The sequence below is a fragment of the Palaemon carinicauda genome, chromosome 39 (genome assembly GCF_036898095.1).
Source record: "Palaemon carinicauda isolate YSFRI2023 chromosome 39, ASM3689809v2, whole genome shotgun sequence".
In the NCBI taxonomy this organism is placed as follows: domain Eukaryota; kingdom Metazoa; phylum Arthropoda; class Malacostraca; order Decapoda; family Palaemonidae; genus Palaemon; species Palaemon carinicauda.
Genome location: NC_090763.1, coordinates 52,486,797 through 52,496,038, shown reverse-complemented (window position 1 = coordinate 52,496,038; position 9,242 = coordinate 52,486,797). Strand labels below are relative to the sequence as shown.

Here is a 9,242-nt window from a genome sequence, read left to right as displayed (position 1 = left end):
TAACTATCTATTATACAATATATAAGTTATCCATATATTTAAAATTTCAGTATAGCGAAACTTCATAATTGCTTTAAGTGACCCAATACAAAACCCTTGATTGAACTAATAAGATATACGAAAAATAACTCTTTTCATACTAGATCTGTTTACTAAACACATTAGCATCTAGCTATCCCTTATAAAATATCTAAGTTATCCATATATTTAAAATTTCGGTATAGCGAAACTTCATAACTGCTTGAATGGTTATCAACCCGTTGTACATTCGCTCGTTTCCCAGGCTTCCAAGATATACGAAAAAAAAAATTCATACTAGATCTACTGTTCACTAAACACATTAGCATCTAGCTATCCCTTATGTAATATCTAAGTCATCCATATATTTAAAATTTCAGTATAGCGAAACTTCATAATTGCTTGAATGGTTATCAACCCGTTGTACATTCGCTCGTTTCCCAGGCTTCCAAGACACGAAAAAAAAATTTCCATACTAGATTTACTTTTTACTAAACACAATAGCATCTAGCTATCCCTTATACAATATCTAAGTTATCCATATATTTAAAATTTCAGTATAGCGAAAGGTTATCAACCCGTTGTACATTCACTCGTTTCCCAGGCTTCCAAGATATACGAAAAAAAACTTTTCATACTAGATTTACTGTTCACTAAACACAATAGCATCTATCTATCCCTTATACAATATCTTAAGTTATCCATATATTTAAAATTAGAGTACAGCGAAACTTCATAATTGCTTGTATGGTTATCAACCCGTTGTATTTTCGCTCGTTTCCCAGGCTTCCAATTTAAAAAAAAGAAAAAAAATTCTATTGTAATGGAATAGTTAATACTCCCAAGACCTAGAAATTTTCTAATTACCCACAAAATAGTTTAAAATACGAATTAACGAAGCGATCTCTAGCTACGGTAACATCAGACTAAATATTCAATTGTTTAGCCTTCTCTTTAAAATTTTGCTTTTATGTGGGATATGATCCCTAGACTAACACCCTCTTTTAATTCTATCTTTTACGCTGTATTCAAGAGCCAAAATGTTTCAAGACTAAACATTAAGCTCACTACAGAAGCAAGTTATTTAACCAATCTCGACAATACCTGATTGACAAACTAGGTTTTAGCCAGCAATGATGGTATACTACTTACCTCAATATCATTTAAGTATGTTAGTTCAATATATCAAACTTCAATCCTTAGTTTTAAGTACTTTTCAAGAATACTGCCACATTACACTAAAGTTTAATGCGAAATACTACAGCACGTTTTCCAGTTCGTATATCAACGCTGCGTAAAATATATATACATGCAAAATAACGACTTCATTAAAGCGAAATTTTAAAATATGCTTTCCAGTTAAATATTAAAGCTGCATAAAATATATATGCATGTAAAATAAGACTTCATGAAAGTGTTCTACAATTAAAATAAAACTAATTTAATGTTAAATTTTCCGTAAAAAATTTCTCGGCCGTATTACAGCAAAATATAGTTAACCCTAATATTTACCCTACTATTTATCTTTAACGGGTTGGTGACCGTAATATAACTTTTTTTTTTTTTACGTAAATATGTTTTTAAAACTAGATACCTGGAACCATTAATTCCAGGATTTTCTCATTTTTTACGATAAGTTTTATAACAGTAGTTCAGTCTTGTTGGAAACGCCAAAGGCTGATTCCCAATTAAATTAATAAAACATGAAGTATCAGTGAAAGTACCTAGTTTATTTTCATATAACTGTTCTCGTATACACACTTTGAGATTGTCGCCATAAGGTTTCCTTTATTGCAAAGGCAAGTCACTTATTTTAAACTAGAAAAGAAGAAAAAATGAAGAGAAATAAAAAAAAGCGGCCAAATTCAACGACAGTTTCAAACCTTAAAAGTTTCAAACATTGAAACCAAAGCAAAAGTGTGCCATTACATTTAAGAGTAAAACATTTAAACTCTAACAACTTCAATGGTCAACCAAATTAGGACAACCACGAAGTAGTATAGACAAAATTTATTTGACAAGATTATGCAGTCAAACATTTAAAAAGAAACAAAAGGTGTTCAAGAGACCATCAATTAAATCGTAACTACTGTATATGTTCCAATCGACTTTAGAATACTTCAGAAGTCTATCATATTCAAGTATGAAATTTACCAATTCAACCAATATGAAGTTTTTTCTTCAATGACTAACGAAGTATTTTACCTGCCAGCATTACCCAAAATTTTGGCAAATTTTTTCGATTTTTTTTTTTTTTATCAAAATAGCTAGTGCTAACAGTTATCTTGTCAGTAAAATCATAATATAAAATAAAATTAAATTCTTTTCAGTTATAAGTTACCGACAACTCATTTCTTGGAAATACTGGATATTTGATACTTCGCCAAATCTGTACAAAGCCGATTTTCAAAAATCAATGGTCAGATTTATCCAAATATTTATTGTCGATCTTTGGACTTCCAGTAACAATCTTCAGGCATTAATTAAAGATATTTAAAGGATTTTCAGTACAATCTTTAAAATATCTAAAGAAAATCTTAGGATTTCAAGATCGACCTTCAACCTCAGCAAACTATCTTCAACCAAACCTTCATAGGTAGGAATTGAATTTCAGTTTAGATACTTCCAATTTAGTCCCTTATTTTATCCCGGAGTCGCGCCTTCCAATCTGAAAAGTATCGAGAATCAGAAATTATAAATTTTGCCAAAAAAAAAAAAAAAAAAAATAAATAAATAAATGAAAAAAAAAAAATTGTTAGGTATCCCTACATAAATGTCAAATATCTCCAAGTCTAACACTTAATAAGAGTAACAGTATAATAAAATGACCAGTTCCATACAACGAAGAATACATCCGTATACTTTAGAACTTAAAATAAGTTTATCAACAATATTAAAATATGGAATATATAGATTTTGATATAAAAAATATAAAATTAGGAAAACTTTTTTACTTTAAATCTGTGATCAGCACGCTCTAAGTAAACTTCAGAACCTAAAGTTGAAAAAGTTGAACATTCACAGAAATTAACCTAAAGTACAAAAAGTTAAACATTTACCGTAATTAGACTAAGGGGTTTAAAAGCAAGCCTCCCTATAGCACACGGTAGACCTTATAACAGGTCTACCGTGTGCTATAGGGAACGTCCTCCCACAATTGGGGGCGCAGCCCCCAATCGGGGAGGACTGGCTTGCTTAAGATTGGATTAAGAAGAAACCAAAACAATACTTGCCTTTTAGTTCAATCTGAAAAATACTTCACCATACTCCAGCGATATCACCATTCCAGACTGGTATTTAACATGTTGGTCTGTACGTAATTATAATAAAATTCACAGCAGCTCTTAAGAAACAATTCCATTTAGATTATAATCTTGAAACGCAGAAGTATTCAGGGATCACAGACACTTCCTGGAAGTACAAATAAACCGGATGTTAAAACATGGGTATTCAGATGTTGTTAATAGTTTATATATGACATGTCAGTTTTGACGTTGTTACTTATTTTAGAATGATTTATTGTTAATTTGTTCTCTTCATTTATTTATTTCCTTATTTCTTTTCCTCACTGGGCTATTTTTCCCTGTTGGAGCCCCTGGGCTTATAGCATCTTGCTTTTCCAATTAGGGTTGTAGCTTGGATAGTAATAATAATAATAATAATAATAATAATAATATAGAAAATGACATAGGTATGTTGAGACATGGTTAAATGAAATGCATTTAGTGCGTACAGAAATAACTTTCATATACCAACAGACCTCCAATCAAGACAAACGATATCAAAGTATTAGAAACTCCCACAAATGAAAGTAAACATAATGCAGTTTTTTACTTACCAACTAAACAAATCGGAGATAGCTTGCATTCTGGTTACCACCAACCACCCAAGTGACCCTACTGTTAAGGGTAACGACAAGGAAGCCAAAGAAAGCTTCGCTATACCAAGCCAAGGACTCTAAACAGAAAAAAAGTAGTACATAAAAAGACGTGATTATCACTCGCTCGGTCCATTTCTAAAAACACAAATTTGCGGTAGGCGAGAATAAAAGCTACTGATACAGAATCGACGACTTTCTTCTTATAACTACTATATGTTTCTATACATACATACACATACGCATATATATATATATATATATATATATATATATATATATATGTATATATACACACATATATATATATATATATATATATACATAAACACATACATTATATATATATATATATATATACATACATACATACATTATATATATATATATATATATATATATATATATATATATACATACATACATACATTATATATATATATATATATATAGAGAGAGAGAGAGAGAGAGAGAGAGAGAGAGAGAGAGAGAGAGAGAGAGAGAGAGAGAGAGAGAGAGAGAGAGAGCTGGATTTATGCAAGTGGTAATAGTTTTTTTTTCGTTTGATAAGCTTCTTGATCTTGAAATTTATATTTCAACAGTAGAGTTTAGTGAATCGGATTATTTTCATGGCAATGGTGCTTGTATTCTCTAGTTATCGAAAATGTTTTTTACTTTTTTACTGAATCTGAGTGATTCTGCAATCTCTGACAAAATAATACGTACACAGAGATAATTCATTTGAGAGAGAGAGAGAGAGAGAGAGAGAGAGAGAGAGAGAGAGAGAGAGAGAGAGAGAGAGAGAGAGAGAGAGAGAGAGTATAAATGTCTATATTATAAATATATGATTGTATATAAGTAAACTATACGTTACAGTAAGAGAATAATGTATGAATAATCTTCAACTAAAATGTCAAGAGAAATTTCAGCTAGCTAAATTTAGTTTCTTACATTTGATTGTTTCTGTCCAGTGATGGTAATGTGCGAATTTGTAATGTGTGTGTGTGTGTGTTTGTGTGATTTGACGATAATATTCCAACATGGTTATGCAAAACCATTCCCTGTTTTAAGAAATATAAATTCGCTAATACTTCCAAATTTTCTTCCGTACATTATTGCCCACATCAGATGGGAACCGTACAAGAAAACGCTGAATTAAAAAGAAAAGAGAAAATAGAAATAAAACCAAAACAAACAGAATAGATGGTCCCAAACCTGCAACTGGGGAGTGGTTAGAATATTCAAGAAATTAAACTGCGCAAAACTAATTGCGTATGGAGGACTGGTGGACTAATATATATTGCTCCGGGTTTATTGCCGTAGCATAATTTTCCATTATGTCTTCAAACTCGCACGAATACAAAGACGAATCGTCAGAAGCAGTGGCATGGGCGTGACCGGAATATATTAGGATTGAATCATATCTTTTATACGAGAGGCCAGGCACTGGAACCGGTAATTCATCACACCGAGAAGGGATACGCCTATCAATTATGCTGACCAGATTTTGCACCTTTATACAATTGTGACCAATTCAAATGAAAACGATCACCCAAGATGCCATGAGATTTTATATTCATTTTCAAAGAGTAAGACACATCAAAGAGATGGAGCTGGGGGGAGAGTGACTGCCTGCTGCTTCTTCCGGTGCCTTAGATGACCACGGAGGTAGCAGCAGTAGGGGATTCAGCATTATGAAGCTTCATCTGTGGTGGATAATGTGGGAGGTTGGGCTGAGGCACCCTAGCAGTACCAGCTGAACCCGGCTGAGTCCCTGGTTAGGCTGAAGGAACGTAGAGAGTAGAGGTCCCCTTTTTTTGTTTTGTTTCATTGTTGATGTCAGCTACCCCCCAAAATTGGGGGAAGTGACTTTGGTATATGTATGTATGTATGTATGTATGTAAGACACATCGGGGATAGGGTACTCAGTCTTAATTACTAACAAAACCAAAGCATGATGAGACGTCCGGACTGGAGAACCAACCTTGCTGGTTAATACCATGGCAATCAGTGTATATCAGGTTCCAAGCAATTACCAGACTTGTGAGTCGCTTTACTTATGATTCGCTCACAGACTGATTCAGAGGTAAAATTCAAAGCTCTTAATGTGTCAGTAAGAGAAACAGAATTCAAACACTCCCTATAGTTAGCATTGAAATCACCAAGCTTAAGGGGCCATTATGCAATCTTTTTGTGTCTTAGCTATAGCAGTAATAATCGAAAATAGGACCACCAAAATGTGTGTTCCGATTTATGGAACACAAATAAAAGTTGTTATACCACAAACTTTTATTACTTGAATCTCATGACATCCACATTCGTAGGAATGGCATCCCATTTTAAAATTATTGGTTTTTTAAAACCTGTAATAAGGAGCTCAGATGAGTGCCTCATTTAAAAAAATGAGATGTTTGGTGTGGACCTCAGGTTTTGAAAAAAAAAAAAAAAAAAAAAAAAAAAGATGATTAATGGAAAATTTATAACTTAAGATGTATTGCAGTTGAACATATCAGTGATAATTATGTTTGAGAAATTTGTGAACTGAAAAGAAAAAATATAGTTTATTAAAGGAACTTAGATAAAGGAGATTCATTTGTTACTATATTTGCATATGTCTAAAACCAAGTTTTATTCTTGCTAGAAGGTCCAGATGATGTTTTTTTTTATACATAAAAGATCCACAACCTTTATGAAGATACTTTCTTCCTTTAAAGGTTTAAAGGCTGCTTATGAATAGCAGAGATACAAGACAGTGACAATGCCCTAGCAAGTAGGGCAATGCCCTCCTAGAGACTGCCTATATATATATATATATATATATATATATATATATATATATATATATATATATATATATATATATATGTTTATATATATATATAAATAGATATATATATATATATATATATATATATAAATAAATATATATATATATATATATATGATCAACTTCTAAGCAACCTCTCCACCCATGCCAGGACCAGATAGGGCCAGGCAATGGCTGATGATGACTCAGCAGGTAGATTTATAGGTTCCCCAAAACCCACCATCCTTATCTCACAAGGATTGTGAGGTTGCAGACACTACAAGAAACTATCGAGTTTGAACGGGGCTTGATCTCCCGTTCAGCAGAACACTAGGTAGGGACGTATCCAATAGGCCACCTAAACCCAGAGATATTTTTTTCAACAGAAAATTAAACTACAATAATTGTTCTGTGGCTCCTGTCTTATTTATAAGGGTAAAAGAGACCCTTTAGCTATGGGAAGCAGCTCTGCTAGGGGAAGGACCCTCCAAAATCAAACCATTGTTCTCTAGTCTTGGGTAGTGCCATAGCCTCTGTACCATGGTCTTCCACTGTCTTGGGTTAGAGTTCTCTTGCTTGAGGGTACACTTGGGCACACTATTCTATCTTATTTCTCTTACTCTTGTTTTTTAAAGTTTTTATAGTTTATATAGGAAATATTTATTTCAATGTCACTGACCATAGAATGTTTTATTTTAATTGTTAATTAATTTTCTTGTAGTTTCCTTACTTCCTTTCCTCACTGGGCTATTTTCCCTGTTAGAGCAATAGGGCTTATAGCATTCTGTTTTCCCAACTAGGGTTACACCTCAGCAAGTACTACTACTACTACTACTACTAATAATAATAATAATAATAATAGGCAAACAATGGAGACCCGAATTCCTTCAGCTAAAGTAGACTTTCTAAGCAGCAGGGAAACTACTGTCTAATCATTCTTTCAATTCTTTCCTTCAATCTAACGGTACAGTTTCATTCCTTAATAAAACTGCACGGTTTTAATAGAGCAGAGTCGGCGTAGTTAACTCCACTGCTTGTAGTTTACTGCAATTAGATTTTTTTTTTTTTTTTTTTTTTTTTTTTAAAGATCATTTGAAGACCATCCATGCTCGTTGACCCGTGCCCATTGCCCTGTTGTGATGGATGACTTCAGATCGTGGCCACAAAGAATTGCTTCTGGAATTACTTCCTATGGAGTTGGGTATGGGATCATTGCGATTAATATCATCTTTAAGACTTATATTTGTATAGGATATGAAGATAATATGAAGTAATTGACATATTCCAAATATCATAAGAGGTCATTATCAAAGGTTCATAAATGTAACTAAGGAAGGATTAATCATTTTAATGGAGTTTTGAAGTAATAGTGTATTTTCAATTTAAAACTACTCTTAAAGAGGAGTTATTACTACCAATTTTACCAATGCTTTGAACCTGAAAATAAATTACGGTTAACGTAAAACTACTTCGGGAATTAGTCACCCATAATATGAAGGTATGCTAATCTATTGACAAAAGTCTTAGAGAAAATAACTTTAAGGAATTTATTTTTGAGAGAGAATATCAGTAATGCTTTAGTGTCATGACTCCATTCAACCGGATGAAAAATCTCCCATTCAATTGTGATTTGATAAAGTTAGGCCTATTTCCTCCTCGCATCATTTAAAAAATAATTGAGTATAGATACTTTTTTATTGTTTTTCAACGAAAACATTGCTATTTCGAACTTTTCAAAACAGAAATCTCGGGGGAAAAAAATCCTTCAAATAAATACTTGTTCGTCCAAAACGTATTACACTATACATAATGAAACGAATAGAAGGCCATTCCACTGTTTAAAGGTTTAAAGGTCGCTCATGAATGGCAAAAGCAAGGGACAGTGACATTACCCTACCAAGCAGGACAATGTCCTAGAGACTGACCATATATTATATGATCAGCGCCCAAGCCTCCTCTCCATCCAAGCTAGGACCAGGGAGGGCCAGGCAGTGGCTGCTGATGACTCAGCGGATAGACTTCTAGGCTCCCACAAAACCCCCAACCATAGCTCACAAGGATGGTAAGGTTGCAGACACTAATGTCACTAACGAGTCTAAGCGGGACTCGAACCCCCGACTGGCAAACACCAGGCAGAGACGTTACCAATCAGGCCACAGCAACCTAGTAGAATATCAATGTTCCTCATGAAACTGGTAGAATAAGAAGAAACAAACTAACAAACGCAATCTTCATTCTCGAGTTGTGCAAATACATTAGAATTGTTTCTTAGAACTGATCTATTCCTGTTAGATGATTATGTCATGCCTTTATCGAAGTGCTGTCAAGCAAAAACATTCTTCGTTGCAACGATGGAAGATATTCAAGCAATCGAATCATTTGTTTGCTAACCGGCCAGAATCCTTCGTAGATTCAAACGCATTCCGGACAAAAGTGCTGTACTCGAGATTCCCTTCTGATAACAACCGAACCACCGATCTCGAGCATTGTTTTACGTCAACATTATATTTGTCGACATACTCTCGTTATCAGAAAGGTTGC

At 33.4% G+C, this 9,242-nt stretch overlaps 1 long non-coding RNA gene across 1 annotated transcript; it reads right to left on the bottom strand.

The window, feature by feature from the left end:
- Positions 1-1,741: 1,741 nt before the first annotated feature.
- Positions 1,742-3,909, bottom strand: LOC137630872 (uncharacterized). Its single transcript, XR_011041786.1, has 3 exons — positions 3,857-3,909; positions 3,252-3,429; positions 1,742-2,686 (listed from the first exon to the last, which is right to left on the bottom strand). It is a non-coding gene; the product is annotated as an uncharacterized lncRNA (long non-coding RNA).
- Positions 3,910-9,242: the final 5,333 nt, after the last annotated feature.